Raw genomic sequence first — 27,812 nt, forward strand, 5'->3', positions numbered from 1 at the left:
CCAAGAGAGTGCTTGCCATGAACACAAGAGTTTAAGTGATGCAAAATTCAGGATGATCTTTCAAGAGAAGCTGCAGAAAATAGACCACTTACTGCCCCAGCCCAGTAACTGCTGCCTTGTCAGCAAGCAAAGCTGCTCTGTAGGATTAGAGGGGGAGCACTCACTCATTACCCTGGAATATCTGACATTTGTGCAGGGCAGATATGTTGACCAGAAGGGAGCTGCTCTCCCTCCTTTTAAAAAATATTTATATATTTTACTTTTTTCTCCTTATTCCTAAACATATAACTGAAATTGCAGGGATTATATGGAAATTTGAACATGAAAACATTATCCAGAGTTAACTCCAGAACATTTACATCACTGTTCCATTCACATATGCCTGTCCTTCAGAGTCCAGAGCAAGCAGTAGACTCCAAAGGGAGTTAATCCCACAAGTAGTAGGATCAACTCACAAATCATTGCCTCTGGATCCAGCATCCACCAATACAAAGCCATATCTGATATTTCCAGGAGCACAATCAGACCACAGTGACATTTCCAGCCAAGCAGCGATGAAGTAACAGGCTTGGTCTGGTCCTGTTTGGCTCCAGTTAACTGCCAATAAAAAACAAAAATGCAGAGTGGTCACAGGCCTGCTGATAATTTGGGATGTTTCAATTTGTGAAACAAGCTCCATGTTTCTCTCATAACTAGCCATGGAATAACAAACAGACTGATCTAGTTTCACTGCTGCTTGGATTGTCAGTTTGATTTGTTCTCAGATGTTATAGGTTACATACTGCTTTACAGAGACATTCAGCAAAGCAGAAACACAGAGAGGTCCATGAGTTAACGACATGGTCTCTTAAGGATTTCAGTCTCATGGTAGTTATAAGCTTTTCCTGAAGCTGCAGCACAGTGAGTTTCTCCCGAGCCCTCTCCCTCTTTTTCTTTTCTCTTTCTCTTTCTCTCTCTTTCTTTTTTTTTAATTTTTTTTTTTTTTTTTTTTTTTTTTTTGTGGGGAGTATGTTTATAATTCCTAATGAATTCAACTCCCTAAAGTTTTGCCCCTTGCTCAAAACATTAACAAGGTCTTGCCCCTCTCTTCAGGCACTTATTTTCACAAAACATATTGGAGCACAATTACCTTTGAGAACTATGCCTTCCTGGTAAATTTGGTTGCCACAATAAGAACATCAGATGGTCATGATTGAAAGGTACTCGTACATGCACAAATAGATTTGTTTTCTAACTTTTGCTTCCTTATGAAACCAAAGTAAAAAAACCCCCAAACCAAACACAACACAGAGAAGAGTGAAAGTTACTGAAAAGAAAGATGAGAATAGAAACAAATCGCAGCCAGCATAAGCATCCATTTATTCACCATTCAGGGAATAAAGACAGTGTGCTTTTTCTCTGTGGCTCAGCTGTCTCTGGTGGGATGTTCTAGTCTTTGCAGAACAGACTCAGCTTTACTTCATTGTTTGACATTATTTTTATTGCTAACCTGGATGGCCCTGGAAAGAAAAGGATTTAAATTACAAAAAAAGAAAAAAAAATGGTTTGCAGACTCAACTAGTTTTGTGAACCCATAAAACAGTTTGCAAGGTTCATAAAACCTCAAAAGCCAGAAAATCTCCACCCCAATTCCCTTCATCCTTCAGCCCCAGTCTCACTCCACTCATTGCAGGATGTTATAAGCTCCCTCCTCTAACAGATTGTAACTTTTACACTCAGAGCAGATTACATTGCCTTCACTCTTTCTTGACATGTCCCTGCTGGACTGCAGCCTGCATTTGAGCAGGATCCCCCAGGTAATGAACCTGACCCTCCTGCTGCTGGTTGACTCTGGGTGTGAGCTGGTGGGGTTACTTGGCTTTGCTCTGATGCCAAGCAATTATTTGTACAACAACATAGAAGTCCCTAATGTAATATTCTCTATTTTTCTTTTCCATTCCGCTGAATGAAGAGAAATCCTATTCAGCTCCTGGGCAAGGGGAGTGCATCCTCTTTGAGCATCCCCAACTGAGTACCAAGTGAGTTGGGGAGAGCAGGAAATAATTATATTTTAATCCAATCAGCAAGCCTGAAGCAGTCTCCACCTCCTAAGGGCCAATTTTATGTTCCAGTAAAGCCCTGAAAAAGGAATATTTTTCAGAGGGAAATAATTTACACTGAAATGCAGCCTGTGAGCTTATTCCCTGAGCCCTGAGTTCCTGGCAGACCTTGTGACCCAGGTCCGTGTGTCCCATAGCCTGTGTGGCCAGTAGTTATCAGTCCAGGATGCTGCCAAACCCTAAGCAGGCAGTTTCAATCCTCTTACAGGAAATAGAGTGGAGTCTGCAGTGAAAATGCCCTGGGTGTTTTTCTACCTAACCACTACAGAGGCAGACATCTACAGGCTGTACAGATCAGAGGTTCTGGACACACAGTAATTAAATGAAGTCTCCACTGCATTTTCAGAGGCCCACGCTCACAGCCCTCTCAATGCACTTCTAAAAGGGATTCTCTGATGCTATCTAAGGTTTGCTTTATCCTTGATATAAACCTGCATGGTGTCAGTATAGGGAGATACCAGATGGTGTCTGTGGAAAGGACCCACCTGCAGCTGGGGCTTGTGAAAGCTCAGCAGCAGGCAAAGGCATCACCACTTGATCCTTGGGTGATTCTTGGGAGATCGAAACAAGCACAGTCACTACAGCCTCACAGGTCCAGGACAGCCCTCCCACAGTGTTCTGCAGTGAAAAAAAAAAAAAAAAAAAAAAAGGCAGTATGTATTTCCATTCTTACTCCTTTGAGAGCACTGCTAGACACAGCACACCAATTTTGATATTATCTATGGCAAAGGCTGGAAACAGTCTCAAGAGCCTTGTCCACACCATCAGTGTTTGCTGCAGCAGGGAACTGGGACACCTGGCCACCTTTGAGCAATGTTCATGCATGTGAGTAAGAGAAACATTAGAAACAGAGCCCCCCAGCCCAGCTTCTCCACATGAGGACAATTTGGAGAGACAGGGAAATTCAAACACTCCCACCTCAGCCCTACACACTGACAGCCCTATGACATTCCAGGAGCTGCAGATGAAGCCTATATAGGCAATTCTAAGGGGGAACAACCAGAAAAGAAGCTGACTCACCAATTGGAAAGCCCATCCCAGACTGAGAATACCAAAGGAAAAATAATGAAAAGAAGAATAAAATACTTCACAACTAACACCAGTAAAAACAAACTGGTGACCTGCCTCCCTTGAACACAGCAGAACTGCAAACTTCCTCTATCTATCTAAAGAAAATAAAATAAACTCCATGTTGGCTCTTCGAGCCATTGTAGGCAGTGCTGCTGGCCCCCACTGCTACCCATAGCATGACAGTCTTTCCAGCCTGCCCAGGGGCAACCAAAACACCTCAGGGGCAACCAAAACACCCCAGGGGCAATCACTGCTTGCCTGGGACAGCAGCAGAGGGAACCCACCCTGTGACCACCACGCACAGAGCAGGTACTCACTGGAGGCAACAGCAGGCCAAGGCACAGAGCTTGAGCTTCTCCCACAGCAAAAGGCTACAAAGACCTTCTTGGAAAGAAATCTTTTTAAAGTGCCATGCAGCTGTTGTTAAGAATATTATGGAAATGCTAAATAAATCAACTACTTAACAGTAAACACTTACTAATCAGTCTTGATGACTAGAAGCATAGTTTTAATTTGGATTTAGTTGCCGTATTAGTCATTTACAGAATATACATCTACTATTAATAGTGGTGTTTCCTTTTCCCATATAGCATATTCACTTTTTCTCAAAATACAAACACATGCTTCTAAAGTCTCCTGAAGAAGATCCAGGATCCTTCATGCACAGCAGCCCCCATTGTGCAAGAAACCCTGAGCTGTTTGCAGCATGGTACTAATCACAATGACTGCCAGCAGTCACAGACTTTTATCCAAACAGGGATTTTTAACTCACTGAAACAAATGAGTTACTTGTGGAAAAGGAACCCCCCATTTTGCAACCACCACATCTAAATAGGCAGACAGACTCTTTCTGCAAACCAATATGGATAAGTGGCTGCAATTTTCCTAAGCTGCCTTTAAAACATGGGCTTTATTTTCAGTTCAGCCAGGAGTGACCTTGTGTGACTTGGGTTGCAGCCTCTCCTCCTGAGCCTGCAATGATTGCTCAGTAAAGGCAGAGAGGCACTGGCGCTGCCAGCGTGCTGCAGCCACTGCGCTGCTCCTTGGAAAGGCAGCACCACCAGAGCCCAGGGCTGCAGCCACAGCACGCGCTGAGCTGCGTTCGTCACATAGCAAGAGCAACTGAGAAAAAATAAACACTTCTCAAGTCTATGACCAACTGAAGCCGTAAATTTCAAACTCTTATTACAGTCATAGCTTAGCAAAACAACACGGGATGTGTTACGTATCAGAGGGTAACCTTTAAAGAAGGACTTATGCTCTGGGGAAAGTTTTAAAACAGAACAGGATGAAGTTTATGTGCCTTTTTTCATGTGGTTATTATAATTAACCAAACTGTCACAGAAAATCATCCTGGAGGCCTGGATTCAATCCAGCCTTCTCTAACACACATCCCATCATCCTCTCCACTACTGAAATATCCATACTGTATTTGTTAAATTATTAGGACTAGTGAACAATTTTTCAATATAGTTTTTCTCCAGCCCTCCTGTTTACAAATTTCCTCCAGGCAGATTGTGGGGATTTATCCCTCTTTTCATTTAATAGAGCCAAATATAGCTTTTCCCAAGGGGCCGGAGCACCAGGTGCTTCCCTAGCTGTGTTTTAACACATGTTTACCCAATGCACACAACTTACTGCTTAGTCTCTGTGTCTGGTCATTCAGGGCACATGCCATGACTTCTGATTGTGACTACATAACCTTACTTGACTTAAACACATTACCTTTGTTTCAAAGTTAAATAGCAAAAAAAATTTCTATTTTTTGGATAGAAGCATGTTGACCATAGGCTCAAAATTCACTCTCCATCAACAATACAAATTCTCCCATGTGCAAGAACTAGCAAAACAGCAAAAAGGGAAAGCTGCACAAAGAGAGCAGGTGGTAACTTAGCTTCTCATTCAACAAACTGTTTACAAACAGGTTTCAGCTTTACAACCACTTCTCTGTACAATCATAAAGTGCAGTCACAGGGGTTTTGGAGTTAGATTTTATCCAAGATATTTGAATGTTCAGACCTGGACTTTGGCTTATTCCAGCAGGAAGATCCACATAAAGGAAACTTACACACTGTAGGGAGGATGAGGACAATCCTTAGTCTGAGAAAGTTTAGCTCTGTGTATTGGGGATGGCCCATTGTTCACTGAAGGTCACAGTTCATCACGTCCAAAATGCTCTCAGACATCTCTATTACAAGAGCAGCTGGGATGAAAACATACATCAAGAGAAAAATGTTGCACACATTTTTTTTCTCCATATTCTCTCTCTCTCTCTCCATAGGTTTTCTCAGAATCAATCAGTGAGAAAATCTGGCTGGTTGAGGAAATATGTAAACAGATGTGTTAAGCCATGCAAATATCTGGAAAATGTCTGGTGTAAGAAAGAGTTAACTGTGGAAAGACTCAGTCAGTGACTGCAATATCTGCAGCAAGAGAACAATCTAATTTTATCATTCTTTGCCATCTTGATACATGTAATCTTAAAAGAGATCTAATGGAGCACCAAGGTATCTGTAACCTTTTATCTATCAGTGTTGTAGCTGAGCCGTATGAATATAATAACAGACTTGTGTTGGTTACAAAATAGTCACTGCTTATCATGCTCACCGAGGTGCAGATGACAGCTGTCTTTCTAGGTCGAGCTGTAGAGTGCAATTGTGGAAACACAAGACTGGAAAGGTTCACCTTGTTTGTGAGTCAGGTTATTGCTTTGTATACACTGACAGGGCTATTTATTTTGATTATATAGAGTGGTTTGAAAGAACAGCTCACATCCATGCTCTTATTCTTAGCTTTGTTTCTGATTCACATTGGCTGTTGTAGATGCTCAGTCTTCTCCAGGTATTCACATGGAAGTGACTGAGACATGCCAAATTTACCAGCAGCTTCTCATTAGTGGCTCTTCCTTGATTATGACATCTGGTGAGGTTGATGACAATAACAGAAGAAAAATGTGAAGTTCAGTCATTTGGAAATTACTTAAGTGGAGGCCATTTTGCACAGTATGATGTTGAAATGTTAGGAATGATTGAGGCCAGATTTATAGCTCAAGCAGTTTTACATCTGTATTTCATTTGTGAGTAACCAATACAAAAAAACACCTTTAAAACTTTTTAATCATTTCCCAACTGACCAAGAGCTCCAAATATTCTGTCAGCAATATAACCTAGACCACAGAATTGTTCTTGTTGGAAGGAATTTCCAGAGAATCGTTATATGGCTAGTCCAACAAACCTGTACAAGTCAAGGCTGTCAGTATCTCACTTTTGTCTCTGCAGAATGATTCTCAACTGCTGGTCAGTAGGAGAGGTTCTTGTAATACTCATGTATATGACAAAGAGACCATTCACAAACTTTTAGCTATGAGGAAGGGCAGCTCATATTTACCCTTCTTCAGCAATGGCCATCCTGCAGATTGTCCTGGTAAGGCAGCTTCTCTCCTATACCATCCACAGCTCAGCATGACAGACAGTTATGCAGAAATAGGGTAAATTATGTGAATTTGGTGACTAGGCTGTTAACAAATTAACTGCTTTTCATAGTTATGGAAAACTATTAATTTATAATGATGCTTTTGGAGTGCTAGATAGTTGTTGAACATGTCTGATCAATTTAGGGCACACAGTGAGCACAAACTGAGTTTTAAACTGTATTAAATACCACCCAAATATTCTCCTTACATGGCACAGATCCAAAACGTCAGGCAAAATTATTCTCTATAACACACTTGATTAACACTGCCACACACCATCAACCATGGCCCAAGGAGCTGAGGTTAACAAAATAAATGAAGCCATCTTATAAGGCCAGTCAGTGTACCAAACACAGGCATGCAATGGAAGTTAAGCTCCTAATTCAGTGCCTGATCACTTTCTTAAGTGCTCACCCACAAGACAAAGATGCACTTAAATGTCCCCCATGTCCCCAGAAGGGCAAAAACAATAGTTCTTTCCTGATGAGGCAGCTCTTCTGCTTGCACACCATGTAAGGCAAGGCGATAAGACAAAATTCCCATCCAAGATAGAGTAGATAAATAAGTGGAGTAGAACATTTCTAAAGCACACTTGGAATCATTGCCATCAGGAAAGGGAGGTTTTCATGATTTTTGCATGTCCATGGTTGGGTCATAAACCAAGATGCTCCGATTAACTTCAATATTCCTATTTGCCAGAGTTATCACCTTTGAGCTTGCAATCATCTTTGTCACCTGTCTGCCAGACCTCCTACAGGCTGGGAGGAAAACAAGGTTTGATGAAAAATTGACAGGATTTTCTGATGAGTTGCTCTACTTCCAGCACTATCCTCCCCACCAACAAGGCCCAATGTTGCATTTGCAAAAAGCAAATTGAAAGATGAGGAGTTCCAACTCTTTGCCCTTGTCACTGCCCTTTTTCTCTCCTACAGGCAGGAAAGCTGAATACAGTGACTGAAGTGATGGAAATTCAACTGGCCAGGGAAGGGAGGGTTCTTTGAACAGATGCCTGTTCCTTTTCAAGTAAATGTGTTTGTCTCTGATATATGACATGCATATAATAAATGTAGAAGTTTTTTCCTGTATTTACTTCTAAACCAGAGTTCCCCTCTTCTCTGAAAGATTTACTATCTTCTTTTGGCCCCATGGTCACAAGGATTCACTTTCATTGTGCACTGGTTGATGGGAGCCACACAGTTTTTTCTTGGAAGGTAAGTGGCGCTCTTGTAATGACAGAAATGCCTGTTTGAATCACAAGTTGCAGTGCACACACTGAACACCACGGGGCTGAACTGTGAGAAGAATAGCTGACCAGGACCTTCATCTTGTTTTACCAGACTGAGGCCATTCACTGAGTTTTATGCCTCCCTGTTGTCCTACTGGACTGATTCGTGTTTCATCTCTTTGATCTCCCAGTGATATTTTAATTATTCTGGACTGCTTGAGCTGGAGTTCTCTTCATGATTAGTCCATCATCCAGTAAACCACACCAACTAAGTAGAACTTTAAGGCAGATCCCTGGAACGAATCAGTGGTCTCATATGCTCAAAATCAGAATAAAACTGTTTCACTAAAGCAAAAATGATTACAGAGAAAGCAACTGCCTGCAGTTAAGTCCCCAGAAAGACACTAATTGTTGGCAAACAGCAACTATTAGCAAACATGAAAAATGATAGTGTCAAGATACACAATGTAATTATCTGTACACAAAACTGCAATATGAACCCTGTATAGCTATGAATAAAAGGCTTTGTTTGTTAAACTGGCCATTTCTCAACGCTTGGATGAATGTGAACAAGTTCAAACATAAATCAAAGATATAAGCCAGGACACCTCAACCCTGGTGATAAGTCTTCGAGAGTCTGGACTGGACAACACCTTTCAAATAAAATATACTTCCATAATAGATGCTGTTTATTTTCCTCTACTTCCCTGTTGGCAAAGATACTTAGTGAACAATTTATTTTTCACTGCTTGCAAATTTTCTGGCTGCCCCTTCTGATTGTAAACATTGGTGGAAGAATATTTATTTGTTTAGAAGTATACTCTTGGGAAGAATGATAAAAACTATTCTTCTAAAAAGCTATTCTTCAGCTAAAAACCCTGAAGCATAGGCCAAATTTAAAAAGAAATTACTTTGGCATTGTCAAATCTCGTCATTTTTATTCTAGTTCCACTACATTGGGCAGCCACACGACAGGGGCAACTTCACAGCAAGGACATTCCATAGGGGAAGATGACATCAGTTTGCATCAGTGAAAAATGGGACCATGGTGCTGCTGTGGACATGGCTGTGGACACTAAGTACCAGGCTGAGTGCTGGTCACATGAGAGAGAACCAACTTCTGTTCTGTGTTTCCAGCCATTGTTAAATTATAAAAAGCTAGAAAATTTGTCCCAGACAAATTTGCCCAAAATTCAGAAGGGAAATAAAAATAAGGCAACAACTGCAGTAATTATTAATACAGTAATTATTTTTGAAGAAAAAATGGAGCACCAGATGGCTGATTCATTTTAGCAAAGGTGCAACATTAACAATATTCCTTTCTCTTTATAAATGCTCATATTAGTCAGGAGCAAAGCAGATTTGTTCCTCATCTTCCTTATGAATTTTTAGATACAATGCAACCCAGATTTGTGCCTAAATATTTTTTCATTGAACAAAATCTAAGTTGTATAAACCTGTTGGTGAAACAATTGCAATGTTTCTGACAAAAAAAAAAAAAAGCCTGGCTTCATACAAAAAAAAGTTGATGAAAACATTTTTTTAATGTGATGTTTTGTGTTCTATGGTAATGAACATGATCTGAGTGTCCATGGAGGAAACCAGTCTGACATGATGCCAATTAAGAGGAAAGATTTCTGTGTGCCTCTTGCCCTAAACACTGGTCAGCCTTTGGTGTCTCTGCCCAATGCAGTGAGCAAGGCAGAGGGGATTACTCCTTCCTGTCAGTTTTCTTGTGGGGCAGTGGCACTGGAAGAGCAGTCACCATCCTGTTACAATTCTAACTCTTTTTCCCACCAGAGGTCCTGAGTTTTGAGTCCTTTCCCTTCCAGTAGATGATTTCTGCCTGAAGTTTATCCTGTGTGGTCTCCTGCCAAATTCTTTTCTAGCGGAAGTTTGTGGCCCATCAGACAAGGCTTTCAAATCACTCACATTTGGAAAAGCCATCTTTGCTTTCCCTAGGAATGCACAGCTTACAAATATCTTGTCTTTAAAAAGTTCACATTTTTCATTTGTTTGCCTTCATACAGAGCTCCCAGGAAAATTAGTGTGTAAATTTGCAGTGTGATTTGCAGTTGTTTGCTGCACGGTTTTCTTAGCTACTGAAAACTCTTTACTCCTTTGTCTTCTCTATAGACACACGACAATCCGAGACAAATTAATCCTCTTGATGGGAAAGCTCCACCTGGACCTTTCAAACTGCAAAAAGTGCGAGTTCAGTATCAACTTGCTGTACGAGCAGAGTAGCACATTTCCCAAGCACCTTGGACGATACCAAGCAGAAATAATCCTGTCCGGGAAAAGGGGAGAAACCAACCCCTGCTTGCTTCGCTTGAGTTGTGTTTACAGCCAGCTCTTCAAGACAGGAGGGTAAATATGGAGTGCTCCACGCAGTAATCTTGCCCTCAACCATAATCATGCTGTGTTTCACCTTCAAGCCCAGACAAGAGGAGCAGCAGTGACTGCCTGATACTCTGATTAGCAAATCAGAAGCCCAGTCTTCCTGCTGAGCTGAGAAGCCAGTTGTTAATAGCCAGGCTTTGGTGATTTCCAGATAGCATGACAGGAGCTGAAGGAAGACAATTAACAGGTAATTGCAAATAGTTTATCAGGGAAACTATTTCCATCAATAGACAAAACAGTTCCCCATCAGGCTCCTCAATTTAACTAGACAGAAATAACATCCATAATTCTGGGCTTGACATTTCTTAAGTGATTTACTCTTTTGTCACTTGGTCCCTATGTTCACCCAGATAGTTTGACTTAGTGCAGCCCAGCTGAAGAGGAAAAATGCCTGGAACATTTGCACATCTCAATGTGCAGAGAGCATCATCTGCTTCCCAACTTCCCAGTATCCTCCTAATATACTTTATCACACAGCACTTATATACCCAGCCCCATTTGAGCTAAAATTATCAAGAAGAGCCAAAACGACTCTTAGAACAGCAGAGGAAAGCATCCAGTGTGGGCATCATTAAAATACAAGTCACAAACTATTGCTCCACAAAACATGAGCACACAGGAAAGATAAAACTCATTTAAAAGTTCCCCATAACTTTTTTCCCCCTTGATGGCTCACCATGGGCTCCTAAGCCCCACTGTCTGCACAATGCTATTACTTTCACCTTAATGTGTCCTGCTCACCTCAGTCTCAGTGCCCCATGAACACAACATTTAATAAGCTCCTGTGAAGGTAGGGCAGCAAATTACCCCCCAGTTTACAGACAAAACAGCAAGACACAGAGCTAAAGACCACAAACAGCTATGCTGAGAAATGAAGCACCAAGTTCTACCTTGGTTTTAGGTACACTCCCCCAGAATAACACTAATGACAAACATCTACCTGTCAGTGCCATGCCATCTTGAGTGAAGGCTGATGTTTGAGGGCACGGTTTGCACAGCCTTTACACTGTGTTCCCAGGTTTTAACCAGCATTCACCATTTATCCACACTGATCTTTTGTGCACAGCATCTTCTCAACTCTGCATATCCCCTCTAGACAGCCCCAAAGAACCAAGCAACCTTCCTCTTGTACATCCAACACACAAAACTATGACAGTGATTAACCTGCCTCATATGCAACCAATTACCCAACTTTATAGGCAAGTCCTCAAGACTCCACATTTCACTTTGTCTCCATAAGGTCATCCATCACAATAAAAATGCCTATCTTCAGCACTGGCAAATTCCTCTTGGGACAGGTAACTATCCTACAGGTACACTGACTGTTTGTACAGCTCTCATAGACATGTACAAAGCAAAGAGGAGCAATCAGAGAAAGAAAGGCCAGAGAAGGTATAATTGTATGAATCTGACCAAAGGAAAGTTAATGGAGATTGATGGGAAGAAATGGCTCCTAGACCAAGGAGGAGTCCAGGAAAAAGTGACAGATTTCCCATTACTTGAGACCATTTAAGGTAGCTTGGACAGAGTTTGGGAAGGAATAATAGCCCTGAGTTTTTGCATACATCATCTGCCAAATAACTACTGCAGAACTGGCTTGCTGCTACAGCATTTATTTGCTGTTTAATTTTTTGCAGATATTTCAGCTGTACAGAGGAGCTATGTTTTACTCACTTAGTCTTGTTAGGTGGAAAGCAGTATCCTACTCACTGCTGATCTTCAAATTCAGACAGGTCTCTCCCACTCCCTGCTGGCAGGTCTGCAAACAGTGTTACAAAATTCTTAGGCACCTTCTTCCTAAGCACAGCATAAGGTACTATGTTAAAGTGATCCTCTGTATAAACATCACTGCATTCCTTAGCACAAAGTTCACTGAGCCTTTTGGTGTAAATTGTGTTTTATTTCAACCAGGAAAGCATCAGAACTACAAGAAAGAAAAGTAAACATGCTAAACCAAGCAGCATATTTGTCCTCATGATCCTGATATTCTAATTGCCCAATTCAGAGATTTAGCCAAACATGTAACAACCTCCTTTTCTCCTTTAGGATGCCTTGAGAGGGAGGAAGGTGACCATGCACTGAAGCAGATTGTCCCAAACAGTTGTGGAGTCTCTCACTGGAGATATCAAGAACTACCGGACACAATCCTGTGCCATGTGCTCTGGGATGACCCTGCTTCAGCAGAGAGGTTGGAGCAGATGACCCACTGTGGTCCCTTCCAGCCTGACCCATTCTGTAACTGAGAGGTAGTGGAGCTGGTACTTTTCATATTACAGGACTGAAATACAGCCAGGACAAATATTCCAGTCCTGAAGCCAGGGTCAAGGTGTACTGACACAAACAGTGCACATTGCTCAGCAGACCTGTGCAGATCCCACAGCAGATTTGAAGGAACTTCTAATTTCTACAGATGCACTTTCTTCTTGCTGAGAAATCTCAAAGAGGTTTTTTCCAATGACCTTTTCCTCGTGCTTCATGGGAATGTTTTGGATGGCGAGTTAAGAGGGGGAGCCAAATCCCATGAAACCAACCACAACCTCACCACCCTCTTACACCAATGTGAACACCTCCTTCAATAGCAGCTTTAGCCATGGTGGAATTCCTGGAGGAATCACCACCACCAGCAGAGATGAGAGACAGTGGTTCCTCAGAGCCTGCTCTGTATCGCTTGAGAACAGATTGTTCCAATATGTTGTAGTGGTTTCATGAGACAGACAAGTTTGGGACATAGGGTGTAATTATAGTGCAATTTCAATTAAGAGTTAAACTGTGGTCCAATAAGGTAAAAAGGTCAGCGCTATATCTAGCAATACAGCTGGATGGTGGTTTTGCATTTGGCTACAAAACGAAGGGAAATCCTAACTGGGCCAAAAATAGACCTGTCTTCAGCCATGATTTGCTGCCAAGCATCAATCCCAGAGCAAATTCTGAAAGGATATTTGCTGGGATTTACAGTTTAAGCAATGCATTATGCACTCCTGTGTTTTAGCAGGTTTAGGCTGCAACTTCCTCTCTTTCCAGAAACCTTTTTTTTTTACCTTGCTCTTTCCCAAGCTTTGATTACAAAAGAACTAGATGAAGAGATTCTCCTTTATAGAGAGTGTCTCAGCTGTCAAGTTTTACATTATGGAAAAAAAGAAAACTAGCACATCATCCTGCTGTAGCTTAAACAAGGATTTAAGGAGCAAACACAGAAGACAGACTTGCCAATTAATCATCAACAGTGGGAAATTATCTCAGAGCACCTCCTAGGGGATGAAGTCTGAGAAAACATCTGGCAGGGAATTGGATGAAGCACTAACTAGGACAACAAAGTTAGCAGAGCATTCAGAAGGCAATATAAAGGCAGCATAACTTGTTCAAGCCCTAAAATTCCCTCAAAAATTCAAAATACTCAAAGGTGTTTGACAGTGCTTAACATCAAAGACATGAGGGAATATACTAAGCAAGAGGTTGAATAGGAAAGCAGCTGAAAAGCAAGGAGGAAAGCAGAGGTTGGTAAATTCCCATGGTGGCTGGAACCAGTATTGTAGGTGGGTCAGCCCTGGCACTACAACTGTTTCGTGGGGATTATACAAGTGACTTAGGCCATACACAAAGCACAACATCTTTACAAGAAGTCAAAGAAATGTTAGACAGGAAAATTATTTTTCTTCAAATAGATCTTAGCCTGGAAGTAAATTTTTGCTTTTTTGCAGCCATAGATATGCTGCCAAATGACAAGAGATTACATATTTAATGAAATCCTCAGTCTAGCATTTCACATTGAGTCTGCAAATATTCACACATGTCCATAAATGCTGCTAATCCCATGGACTGGAGACAGAACAAGCCCTCCATCTGAGCCCCCTTTGAAAATAACCTCTGCCATCAGCAGGAATACTATATATCCCATTAAGATTTTGGCAGCTACAGCTGGGAACTTGGTTTTAAAGCTGGGCCAGCTACAATGTCAGACACGTGCTCATGTCAGCCAACCATGAAGTGTCATCCAATTTTAAGTGCAAATAGCCTTCCAGAATACCGTGTACAAGGATGTCCAGGAGAGCAGAATCTCTACAGCCTGCTGATTAGAAGATCCAAGAAGATTTTCCAAATAAAGCAGACATTATAGAAATAATTGGTCTTTCTCTGATGTCCACTAAAACAAAAGATTTATCTGAGTCAGGTAAAAAACCTTCACACCTGGGCACAGAGAACTATGACAACAAGATCTGAGCAGTGATAAAATGTATCTGGTAAGTAACATGAAAAGCAGAATACAAGGCTCTGAATTTCTCACTCACAGATATCATGGAAAAGGAGAAAACCCTGAAAAATTGAAAAAATAATTGGCATGTTTTTACCTAAGTAACAATATCTGACCTAACAGCAAATTATGGGTAAAATCACACCAATCTACCCCTTCTGGAATAGGCAACATTTTCACCCTGCTCAACAATGCTGGTGAAAAAACTGAATAGCCCAGATATGCCTCTTGTCCAGAGATAACTTTCTTCCAAGAAACCTTTGGCAAAGTGGGCACTGCCTCCATATCAGAGGATTCTCATTTATCTAGGTTTCTTATGAAAAAGTTTCTTATTTATCTATGCTTTCCAGAAAGTTGTCAGAAACTATTGTAATCTGAGCAGAAGTGAACTGATTTCATCTTGCTCACACTCATGAGAATTGCCATCCACTTCAGCAGGAGAGATTCACCCAAAAAAAAAAAAAAAAAAAAGAAATCACTTGGAGAACTTCCTCATGGTTTTGAATGTACTAACAGTACGTCTCCCAAATATCCTTGTGTGCAGTTGATAACAAATGAAGCAGCAGATCCATCATTTTGTTGATAAATGTTTTGGAAGACACTAAATCCATGGTTAATCCCATTATGGTAGAAAAAAGTATCTTTAAAACTGCTCATGAGTTCCCCTTTGTAGCAAACACCTTTTATTAGCACTGGAAAAACACCAGTTTTATGTTTGGTGGAGCAAAGGCAAGCACTGATTACTGGACCATCCTGCCAATATAGAAGTGCTACCTTTTTTAGCATCAGCACCAAGACAAAAATCTGTAGCAGCAATGCAAATGTAATACTCTGCCCAGCTCTCAGTTATGGTGCCTGAGCCAGAAATATGGACAGAATAAAGAATTTAAAAATTTGGGAGTGTGCATGACTGCCCACAGCTGCACAAAACATGCAGGAGAAAACTGCCTTGCTTCAAGGCTGCTGGACAAAAAGGCTTCTCACTTGAGACTTGCTTCAGTGCTCCTAAGCCAAATGGAAGACAAGCTGGTCCATAGGGGCCCAGAGCAGAAATGATTGAGTCAGAACCTTTACACACACTAACAACTTGAAGAAATTAAAGGAAGAGCCCAGGAAGGACTTGGCTGGCAGTTCTCGGCCTTCTGCACCTGACAATGTGAGCGGCCAATTTGTTTGGATATCTTGCCATTTGCAGTTTGATGTGACATGGGAAACAAAACTTCTTGTCCTGACTGCTATTTGAACCCAGCATTTAAATCCCAAAGGAAAAGGCTTCATTAAAGATGCTAGTTCCCAACACAAGACACATACCAAACAACACCCCAAGCTCTCACTAATTAACCTTTTATCTCCTAAGCTCTCTGCCCTTTTGCTGGAATCACCCCGTGGAAACACCACTCTTGCTCCTGCACCTGGTTTTCCACCCTTCCCCATGATCCCAGTGCCTTTGGCTCAGAGTCTGAATTCCCCATCTCCTCTAGGCCAGCCCCTTGCATTCAGTGCTCCTGCAGCCTGACAGCCAGATGTGGAGCTCAGCCTCAGCACCACTCTGCTTTCTTTTTCACTCAGACTACAGAGCTGCATCAGCAGTTGACATCTATTTGGTCATACCTTTTTTAAAAATCACTTTACTTGCACACATGTGATCAACTGAAAAGTGCTCACAACGCCTAGAAAAAGCAGACAGATTCTCCAGCTTACCATGTGGAAGCAACAGAGGAGCCAGGGCTCAATTTCTCACTAGGAATACCTCCAGATCACACTGGACACAAGAATCAGCCCGGGAAGCCAAGCTGCTAGACACAAACCATAAACTATCTGTCAACACCCAGAACTGATCCTGCCCAACTTCCTAAATAACCCAGAGCCACAATGTCATTCTGCTATATCTCAGAACTCTGCCAACATTTCTTGGGCTGCCCATCTCCAACTATCAATATATTGAGACACATATTCTCTGTACACTCATCATTTAAAGGCAGAAGCTGGGAATGAAAGTGTTACCCACTTCCAAAGCCCTCCCTGCACAGAAGGTGTCAGAACAAGCAGCAGCCCACTGCCATTCCCATCACTCACATGAAAAACAATCATTGATCAGGAGAAGAGTTTACTGCTCCCAACAACTTCCTAATGTGCCTGATTCATTAAATCCTGGGCACATCAGTTGCATAGGCTCAGTTTAAAATCTGTTTACACAGAACTAGGAGTGCATGTCCTGGATTTGGGTTGTACCTTTAATTTGTGCAGCCGTCCTTAGGCCTTCAGATATCTTGAACACTAAAAATAACAAAAATAAATTAGATAAAAGATAGCAGAGTTGCAGTCCTAAGAACAGGGAAAAAAAAAAAGACAGAAATAGACCCAGTACCTTCCAGTCTGGTTGCAAACTTTCCAAATTCTTTTGAAATATTTGAGTGCTGCAGGGATAACATGATGGATTTAGATTCAAGACGCTGAAGAACTATCCAACAAAACTAAGCCTTTGATTTGCACTCAAGTAAATCTTCCTCTGGATTAATCTGCCCAGCTCTGAGATAACATGTAGATTTTTCTTTTTCCTTTCCACAGCCTAATATAAACAAATCCCCCACATGCAGTGAGAGTTGGGGCAGCAAAAAGAAAACCAGTTTGTACTTTCCAAAGAATGGAAAAACACTTTGTCATTCACTCCAGAGTTTGGCTTTCAGAAGTGCTGCCAGGGCACTGAGTGTTTGATATTATCAGTCTGCTACCAAGAGCTTCATTTAAGCACAGGGAGCTGCCTGCATCGCTGGGTGATTCCCAAAACAACAGGGATCTGGGTAACATCACCTCACCCACTCCTGCTCTCCCTCGGTTAAACATGACAGAGCCATGGAGCACCAGCCTGAAGAAGCTGGTGGGTACTCACACAACTGCATAAACTGGTGTTGCTGGTCCCCAGGGGATACAAGGCTATGAAGGCAGGCTGGCAATTTTTCAGCAGTAAATGAAATCAGCCTTTAGAAGTGGTCACTTACTTTTTTACCCTCTTCTCCCATCAGCAGCAGTCTGATGTTCCACTGCTTGTTGCAGGAACAAGACAGTGTTCTGCATGGACCAAGGTGTGATGAGTTCTTGTCTAACCTTCACAGATCTTATAGAAAAAGATGTCTTGACTTCTGGTCCCAAATTCTATGGTCAGTAAACCAAACTTCCACAGTAACACACTCTGCAGTCCTGGCTGGGCTCTGCCCTCCTTTGCAGCCAGGCTGCAGGGGCTGAGTGCCCAGAGCCCCTCTGCCCTGCAGGCTCTGCCCAGGGTGGAAAGCAGCGCCCTGGGGCTGGGCTCAAACGCAGCCCCTGCACAGAGAGCAGGCTGTGTGGGAGCACACGGGTGCTGAGCTCTGCTGGGGGAAAAGATCTCAGCTCCTCGATTGTATGCTACAAAATCCCCGCTGTGTCTGTTAGTTTGTTTTCCTCGCCAGCAATTTTTTAGGAACAGCTGAGCACTCAGATTGCCCTTTCCCTGGGACTGAAAGCCAAGCAAACCCAGCTAGCACACACAGCTGCTCCTTCAGAGGAGAGTGTTTTGCATCCGGCTAGATCAGTCCTCGAAAGCACGGTGAGAAAACACACTTGGATAGCAGTCAATTAACACAACAAGATTCATTTGAAGTAGTCCTTTGCCTGCTAAATGCCATCCCTGCAGCCAGTCTTCTGGGTTTCTACCCCATGCAAGGGAAACTTATCTATTTTCTCGTTGGCACACCTCAGGCAGCACACTACTTCCTAAAGGCACAGACCTCTGGCTGGGAAAGCCAAACTGAGCCCAAGTCAGCTATGTGGCTTCTTCAAGCAGTTTCTGCTCAGTGGCAGGTTCCATTGCTGACAAGCCTTTGCCAAGTGACTGTGTGTGTATTGCACTCTAGCAAGAGTTGTGGAGATCACAGCTGCTGAAGGCTCTTTGACCCTTAGTCTGATGCACTCCAACATCTTTTCTCATGTGGCTACACTGAAGCACCTCTCAGCAGTTTGAAACTACAAACCTTATACACCTTTGTGGAAACTGGGTCATGGACCTGCACTTGCCATCCCAGGACCACCCCACCTTCTCACAAAGACAGGATTGGAAAGCAAACCCAGACCTGTCGGCTCTCAAGATTTCAGCAACAAATCACAAGCAAAAATCACTAGGACTGGCAAGGGACCCCAGTCTTGCAGCTCTCAAATCCACTCAAATTGAGGCAGACCTCTGCTGAAGAGAGGCTGCAGCATAGTCAGGAGGGAGCATGGAGAGACACACAGGCTGCTGTTCAGGGCAGTTTCCCACACCTGAAGGGCTCCCTTTTTACACTCTTTTCCAGCAATAGCTGTGGAAACAGCCAGGAGATTACAGACATCATCATATTATGTAGAGAGCTAAAGGAATCAAGAGAAGTAACTCATGCCAATTATTTTACAATGCCCCTGGCCTTCACCTACTGCACTGTGCACAGACTGGTGGGGAGAGAGGGGAAAAAGCAAACAGCACCTCCAACTCAAAACCTCCCATTAGAACCAACTGACTGCTTAATAGGGAGATGCTGAATTCAGGGACTTCAGGCAAGTATGGCATTAGATTATGCCTATATTTACATCTGTCCCAGAGGGCCACATTTCCTGTACTGCAAACCCCACAAGAAGGGGTAATTAGATTTTTCCTTCATTGATGTTTGGCTCTGTTACAGAGGCTTTGGCTTTTTGTTCCTGCAGGAGCTTCCCTGGGGAAACTATTTTCTTGAGTTCTGATTTCTCCTTCTGCCTGGCCTTTGCCTGAGCAAGGGTCACAGTGGGCCCCCATCCTGATGCTCAGCTGATGTCCAAGACTGAGGCGCTGGCCAGGATCCCTGCAGAGACCAGCCTCACTCTCCATTAGGCAGGACCTTGCTGACAGACATCCTCCAAGGACAGTCCACCCTGCAACTGCACAACAACTGATCTACAGTTGCTCATTCCAGGCCCTATGGAGAAGAACACCTGCACAGGAGATGTCCCCAGTGCATTCTTGTGAGCAGTGAGCATGTGCATCCCAGAGGTGCCAGCCTGGACACAAACTCCCTGCAAGGCTGAGACTCCTCACTAACACACCCCAGCCCAAAGGTGCCCACTAGTCTGCAGATGTAGCAAATTAGACTGCTTCTCTCCTAGATAGTGTGGCTGGCACCCCCATGCTAAAATCTGAAGTTTATCCAAAAAGCTAACGGGCAAGGAGTTGGAGTTGTCTCTCATCCTGCTCTCTTCACATCTTTTCAGCCTGAAAACTGTGTGAGCAGCAAAAGAAGTTCCTGAGAAAAATCTTAAGGCTGCATGTGACCTTACCCCTGCAGCACATTGTCAACACATTAATTCACTTCTGGATAAAATTCTGATAGGTTCTGACCTCCAGCAGCAGGAAGAATTTCTTCAACAGCCACACAGCCTGGCAGCCTCTTCCTTTGTTCATTCAATGCTTGCAGAAACTTTTCAAAAGATTCAAGAGCAGGAGCACACCTCAGTTTCTTCAAATTGCTAATTCTGTCTGTAGACACTTCTTCCAGCTACTTGCCATCCATAGAGAAATCATTTAGGAATATAGCCATGACTACACTTTATTGCTCATAAAGAAACACTCAAGCCTATGAAGGTCACTCTTCATCCTGAAAGGTTGTGTTATTGCAGGAGTTAGTCACAGCTATATTGACTGCTGGCTGAGTCTCCTGACTGTCACACAACTGGCTCCAGAGAGGCCAGGCAAGGTTTGTTTTGCTGCCCTCTTAAGCACAACAAACATTCGATAGCAAGGAGATGAGAGCATGCAAAGGGTTCAGAACATGGCAGGGACTTCAGTCACATGGCAGCAGCATCCTTTCATTCCTGACCCTTGTGACATGTTTTAACAAAATGTAATGCATTTCATAGATAAAGGTTCTGCTAAAGCTTGGCTTGAGGTACAACATGCAGGACTCAGCAGGGCTGTGGAACCCAAATTCCAGGTAGAGCTGGGATGGTGGCAGAGTCCTCAGCAAAGGCACAGTGTCCTGTACATGCTAAGACAAAGCACAAGAGAACCAAGGGGTTCCAGCAAATACTGGGGCGTGTGAAGGAGGAAAGTTTGAACATGTATGTCAGACAAGTTTCCCTGAAGGAGCCCCAAGCAGCATGAAAATTTGTAGCCCCCTTATGTGTTGGCATAAGTAGCAGGAACCAGTATCATCCCACTGCACATGGCACAAATCTCACCCCAAATACCCCACCCAGAGGTTAGGAGCCCACAGCAGCTCAGACCCAGAGCAGATCAGATAACAGGTGTATAGAAAGAACCACATTCCCCCAGGTCTTTCCCAGAGGCTTAGGAAGGAGCAAGGAATGAGCCCATGAGACAAGCTCAGGCACCACAGGGAGAAGAAACGCCCTGGCTGCTTGCTGGGCTGACAATGCCAGCACGACTCAGTCCTCAGCTGCAAGCAGAGCCCAAGCCAGAGCAGCCAGATGGAGAGGACTCGGTGGGCTGGAGCTGAGGAGAAGGACAGCCTGGAGCAGACATTGCAATTCCTCTGTTCAAAAAGCCTGAATTACATGCTGCTCCTGGGATCCAAGGGACAAAGCTCACAGCTGCTCATCTGGCAGCAGTGAGACTTCAGCAAGGAGCAGTGCAGGGAGCTTGGAGAGAGATTGCTTTTGGGTAGGTCCCATACAAAATAAGCCTCTTAACCACTACAGAGAAAGCAACCGAGCAGAACAGCACTTCTGCAAAACTACTTCAATTTTGTTGAATTTACTTCCCCATATAACACAGCCGAAAAATAAACAGAAAACAAGGTCTTTTAACAAATAGAACATTTACACCTCTTAAAGATATTGCAAAATCTGAAACACAGGTTTGCTTCCAAGCAGTAACAGAGGCAAAAAAAGAACCCCATTTTCCAAGCTATCCATCTGTGCTCATGCTCCACCCCAGCAGCTGTAGAGCTTCAGTTCTGCCTAATACCCCTCCAGATTTATTGGATGCCCAGCTAAAAAGCACTGATTGTTCCCTGTAGCAGTATTTTGCCATGGGTGAGGAATGTGGGAGGGATCCATAATATTTTTATGACTATTATATGACCTTCTGTTAACTTAATGGGATAAGTCACAGGGCCCTCCCTGAGAAGAGGGCAAGAATCCCTTGAGATGTATGCTCATGGAGAGGCACAGAGGTCAAACCAACAGTGGAGCCTGAACATTGTTAGGAGTTTTAATTATGAATTATGAATCTAGGTACTATAGGTTGCTATTTCGGGAGCTGCTAAATTAACATGCAAGTAAGATACAGGAGGATCTTCTCAAAAGATAGTGCACTTCTGCCTCCCACCCATTAAGGGATGTGAAATTTTTAAGTTCTAACAGCAGTGATTTGTGGCGCCTGATTTATCAAGGCCATAGAGCACCAAGGCAAAATCTTGCCTTCACTTCTATCTCTCCTGATGCCAAGGGGAAAGCTAATCCCCCAGAAAATCTCTAACCAGTACAGATAATATTTCTTAAAATAGGATATCATCTCCCCTCAGTTCACTTTTCACACCCTGAGGAGTAAAACTGAGTGGCTTCTGAGTGGAGCTAGATGATGCAACATTGTCTCATAAGAAAATGTTGCTAGATTCAAGCTGAGAGTTTTGCAAGCAGACAAAAAAATCTAAAACAAGAATAATTTCTGCTAGAAGTGCAAATATGAGAGTAAGAGAGTTTGGAGAATTTTGCCTCTGGTCAAGACTACTGTTTTCTACCTCTCTGAAAAAGGCTAAAATTGCCTTTGAATTTCATGCCAGAGTTGGAACAAGTTTTATCACAGACTACAGGAGATTCACAATCCTGTGTTCCCCAATCATAGGAAATTTCATATCCATCAACTAAAAATGCTGCCACAGCTATTCCATAAGGCTGTCAAGACACTGAACTAGGGACAGTAAGTGAAATTTGTATTTGCTTGCACTCCTGAAAGGCAGCCTCGGCATCAAAACAGGCACACTAAGCCCCAGCTCCTCTCAGTGCTCAGGATACCCGGTGTGGATGGGAAAACCCCATTCCCAGGAGAGTGACTGGCATTTCTTAGGGGCTCACCATGGCTGTGGCTGCAGAGAGGAGAGGGTTTCAGCACCTTTTCTTAACAGAGCACTGCATTATTAGAAGCCAGGACACACCGAAATTGCCTTCCTGGGAACTGCTGCTTGCCTTGGCTCAAGAGAAGCTGGCAGCTGGGAGCAGAGCCTGCTTGAACCTCAAAAGCATGCTCATTTTCCCCAGGTTTTTTTTTATTTTATTATTATTTTTGCCAGCAAAGTATGAAACAGGCTGGGGAGTCAACAAGTTCCTTTTTAGGGCCGGTGGGTGGGGAAAGTAGTCTTTCATTCTCTTCATAATTAATGCACATATTATCAGAGGGCACTTTACCTCCTCAAGGGGAGGGGACTGCTGGCACTCAGCTCGTGGAAACAATCAACTGGCCCAAGGGTGATCCTCAAGCCCTCTTTGCTTGTGTGGGGGGCAATCCCAGGCATGGCAGGGAAGCACCCACTGCCCTTCCTGCTCCCAGTAACCACAGCTCACAACCTGCCTCAATCAGCAGCTACACAAATCTACCAAGGACAAGAGTGATGAGCAATAATTTAGTACCAGTTATACCACCAGCTCGGGTGAGCAGCACCATCTCTGCCCAGGACCCAGCACCACCAGCAAAGCCCTTGTTGGTGCAGGATGCCCAAGGAAACAGACCCTGGAGCTTGAAGGAGACTTATGTACTTCAGATTCATGAAAGTTTAATTTACTGTGCTTATAGTTACTAAAGGAAGAAATGAGTTGCACTGAATCCAACATTTCTAATAAATACATTTGAGGTAAGAAAAAACGTTTCAGCTGGAACCAGAGCTGTTTTTCATCACACACCACCTCCAGCAGGCCTTTCAGGTGAGAGGTCACTAGAGCTGCAGCAGGCTGTGTGCCACTGGAGATGCTGGCAGAAACAGATCCCCCCTATTCCCTCCATGAGTGCAGGGTGTGGGAGGAAGATGAATGCATAATCAACTCCCAACTCACCAAATGGCTTCTTTTTTTTTTTTTCTTTTTTTGAGGGGTCTGTTTACTGGGGGACAGAATAATAATCTCCTGGGTGCTCACTTGAGACACCTGAGTTAAAGCATTGCAATGAGAAACCTCAGACCCAACTCTGGTCAGACTTATGTGGTGACTAAAAATTTCCAAATCAGGGTAAATATAGACAGATATATAGACGTCTTGTAGTCTATAAGATTGGGTTGGTTTTGCAATTTCAAGTTGTATTCGAGTAAGAATGTTTGAAGAAGGGCCTGAATCTGATCTGGGTTCATATCCAAAGGTGACCTTAACTTCTGTTGGTCCTTTTGCTCACAGCAGGAGACTCTGGCATTCATGGTCACACAGCCAAGCAAGCCCTGGAGTCACCTCCAGCCTCCTCAGTTTTCACTCCTCTCCTATCCCCCCCTTAATTTCCATACATTTTGTTCCATCTTCATTTTTAGCTTTCTAATTCCATGGTGGCCTCTCAAACATACTAAATATAAATGTGTGGACCCAGCTATGTAAATAAAGTGGCCCATGTGGTGAGCACACATGAGGGCAGGGGGCCTTTCCCATCGATGCGAGGGCTGATTGCCAAGCAAATCCCAAGCTCTGCACTCCTGCACAGGGAAAGGGAGCCTAAGATTTAGGAGCAGTCACAACTTATCTTGAAACAGCTGATATTTTTTTCTGCTTATGGTAGAAAATAACAGGCACTGGCACACCAAGATCGGCCTCCATCACCAGGAGATAGAGACATGGAGGAGAGAGGGTCAGGGGACAGAGAGATATGTAGGGAGGAATTTTATGAATAAGTGGCCTGCAACCAGAAGGGATTACCAGCCTTATCCTTGTGTTGTTGATATATGTGCACATCAGTGTGCATTGGGGTGCACAACTTATGGGGACAGCGGGGTATAATTTGAGTGACTCCTTTGTTCCTTCCTGAAACAGAAACAGCTCAGCCTTGAAAAATAAATGATGAGGCAGCTCAGGCTGTGTAATATCCATTTCCTGTGCAATATCCCATGGTGGTAGGGGATCTGCCCCTCTGTCAGGCGAGTGGAGGTGTCAGGATCTGCATGGAGGGCAGGGAGTGGGTATGAGGGCTGTGAGCTCTCCCTGGTGCGCACCCTCAAGAGAGATAGCAGGTGACTTTGCAGTCTGACCCACAGAGAGTCTCTTCTGACTCCAGAGCTTTTGTTAAGCTGTCTACTCTGACAGTCCTCTGTGCCATCCCATGAGAGCAAAGGAGCAGGAGGAGGGTGGTCCAGGGTATGCAGCTTCCTCAGATTGTGAGTTCTCAGGGTGGGACAGCGGTGAGAGCACACCCAGGCTCTGGCTCACTGTCACACTAACACAGCACTGAGCCTCCTCCTAACCTTCAGCAGGCAAAATGAGCCCATGCCAGGTTCAGGGACTGGATCTCAGTGCAATGGGAATGCTACACAGACAGAGGGACACAGGATTGAAGGGGATGTCCAAGCCAGGTAAATATAATACATGACAGAAACTTATTCCCATTACCACAGACACACCTGATGTGATGGACATATTCAAATTTACATCCCAGTTTTCCAGCTAAGGCCAAGACTGTCTCCCCTTCTCCCTTCAAATCACACTAGCCATGGCAGGATTGCAAGGTTTTCAGAGGTAAGCACCCAGTGCCAGGTGCCTAGGCTGGGATTCCAAGCTGATATCGGGGTCCCTCCAGGGACTTGTCTGACCTCACCCAACCTCCATCTCCAGGAGGTCTGTTTGCTTTGCTGCTGCTTTTCCTTGCTCTCAGCTTTTTCCTGTTCCCAGCCCCAGCTAGGGGTGATGTGACCAAACTTCTGGTGTTAAAGCTATATGCTTGAAACTCTTTCAGACAACGCAGTAAAAGAGATGATGGATCCTGCTAGGCTTGTTTGCTCTGCAGCCTTTTGGAGGCAACGCCAAGTAAAAGGAAGCCCCAGAATAAATCCTACTAACAGGAACACTTTTACAAATAACTCAGCCTCACAGCTTCCAAGTCCTTGAGCATTTCTACATCTCTGCTGCCAAAAACATATGTTTTGTATTGCTTCACATAAATCTCCCTGGTTATTTATCTACATAAACCCTTCTATAAATTGCTCACTGGGACTCAAAATGCAGCAAGCAGGCTCTTTGATGTGTCTCAACCCTCAGGTGCATCAATCACTGCTGTGCACACCTTGTTTGCTCCCATGCAGGGAGAAGTCACCAGTCCCCTTTGCCAGAAAAGAGGGCAAAGAGTCAAATGGTTTTGATGGATGGATGAATGTCTGTGGGATAAGGCCCATGCACAGAGCTTGTTTATACTGAGTTACTAGCTCTCCCTCCTCCCACTTACTAATAAAACACTGCTCCACCAGCCTTCCTTAGGAAATATACTCCGGACCAAGAGCCTGCACATGAATATTTGATCTCTTTGTGAGCTCCTTTCACACTATTGCATTTCCTCCCGTGGTGGCAATTTCTCTCTCTACAGGAATAAGTAAAACAACAGCCTTATTTCATGGTGTTAAGGTGGTATTTTAGTCTTGTTACAGACCTACTCCACACTGAGATAGATCTCACCCTTCATCATTATAGCACAACTTTTAGTTCAGGGAATGAATCATGGGTTTAGGTTAGAGTTTAATGAAGTAAGTTCCTTGATTGAGAGCTAGCACTGTATTTCACAAGGGAAGTGAACACTTACAGACAGGCACGCAAGATTCATCACCCTTGAGTAAGCTGTGCTGCTGACAATGCAGTGTGATGATATCTGGATGGAGGCATCACCCCACCTCAGTTTCCCCATCCAAAATGAAAATTAATCAGTGCAACAGAAAAACTGACAATATTTACTTCATGTTGACACAGCACTCCTGTTGGCTTCGTTGGGCCTCAGTGATGAGAGTCAGCCAGCACATAGAGAACACTGTAACATGTCACACTGCTCCAGGGAAAGCAGCCCCTTGTGAATACCCTCTCACACCTGCATGTGTCTCCTGCACTGCTGCTGCAAGTTGCTGTCTCCCAGGGTGATGGCAAATGACAGAAATTTGTTTTGTGGAGTGGAAGCTGAAGGGATGGAGAAGTTGGAAGAGGGGAGATGGAACCTCAGAGCAGCTTGGCCAGCAGTACAAACACCTACTGTGACAGCCCAAAGCTCATATCCACTGGCATATACTGAGGAAGGAATTGCCTGGCTTTGGGAGCAAGCTACAGCCTTTATTCAGGGGCCCCAGCAGCAGCTGAGTGGCAAATTCAGACAGAAGATGTGTGATTGATTTCATCTCTTCTTCAGCTCCATACAAATAGGCTGAGGCTACTCTAGCCTATCTCGTGGGTCCTTTTTGTGCCTCTACACTGCTGCTGTGTAGTTAGCTTTGGTACTCCCTGGACTCTATTTTTTTTGTGGCCTGTGGTGTGAGGCTGGACTTCTTTTACTATGGTCCACTGCTACAAACAACACATTGTTATTAGTGAAGGCAGTGATGGTCTTTCAATCTTCAATTACCACACTATTTGATTACTCCAGTCCCATGGGACTTCTTGTGGGGTGAGGAATTTTTCAGTGTCAGTGGGAAAAGTGGATGTGTGCTTACTGGATCCATGTGAGGTGAAATCCATGGCTTACACATCCAGATCCCAAGCCATGCCCATATTGCAGTGAGTGATCCCAAGCACAACCTTTTCCATCTGCTCTGCCTGCCTGTGTATGCCTTACTGATCACTTCTAGCTGCCTCTCAGACAATGCTAACCAACACACCCACCTGCTAAAGGACTTCCATCAAATTCAGGCTCTGGGAATGATTTAGACTTCAGCCCAGACGTGGAAAAAGGGAGATGGATCTATTTTTAGTGTGATAGTTAATTGAGAGGCACTGATGCCAATTTCAGCATGATGAGCCTCTCCCAAGTTCTGCAGCTGACTGATTCATGTAGGGGGTTCCTGTACGTGTGGGCAACATGGTCTTTGTGACATGTCATCTTTGAACAGGCCTGGAGCTCCCACGGCTCCCATGGGAGCAGTTCATGGCAAGCAAGTCTGATGGAGCCTGTAGGAAAGAACGAGAACTGAGGGGCAGCAGGCACAGAGGACATGCAGGGACTTGTGCAGGGTGTGGCCATGCCTTAAGATCACATAAGTAACTCCCTTCATGTTTCCTTTCCCTCCTTACATGCAAGTTGAGATCTCCATTCATCCACCTGAGAGCCAAGATCAGTCTCACAGGACCAGAGATTCCTAA

The 27,812-nt window shown here is 43.7% G+C and overlaps 1 long non-coding RNA gene across 2 annotated transcripts; it reads right to left on the reverse strand.

The window, feature by feature from the left end:
• Positions 1-1,462: 1,462 nt before the first annotated feature.
• On the reverse strand, positions 1,463-27,534 carry LOC135306570 (uncharacterized). Of its 2 annotated transcripts, XR_010367358.1 has the most exons (4): positions 27,336-27,534; positions 11,945-12,029; positions 2,585-2,717; positions 1,463-1,499 (listed from the first exon to the last, which is right to left on the reverse strand). It is a non-coding gene; the product is annotated as an uncharacterized LOC135306570 (long non-coding RNA). The 2 variants fall into 2 exon arrangements; XR_010367357.1 differs by lacking the exon at positions 11,945-12,029 and having other exon boundaries at positions 27,336-27,531.
• Between the last annotated feature and the right edge of the window lie 278 nt (positions 27,535-27,812).

This window comes from Passer domesticus, chromosome 8 (assembly GCF_036417665.1).
Source record: "Passer domesticus isolate bPasDom1 chromosome 8, bPasDom1.hap1, whole genome shotgun sequence".
Classification (NCBI taxonomy): Eukaryota; Metazoa; Chordata; class Aves; order Passeriformes; family Passeridae; genus Passer; species Passer domesticus.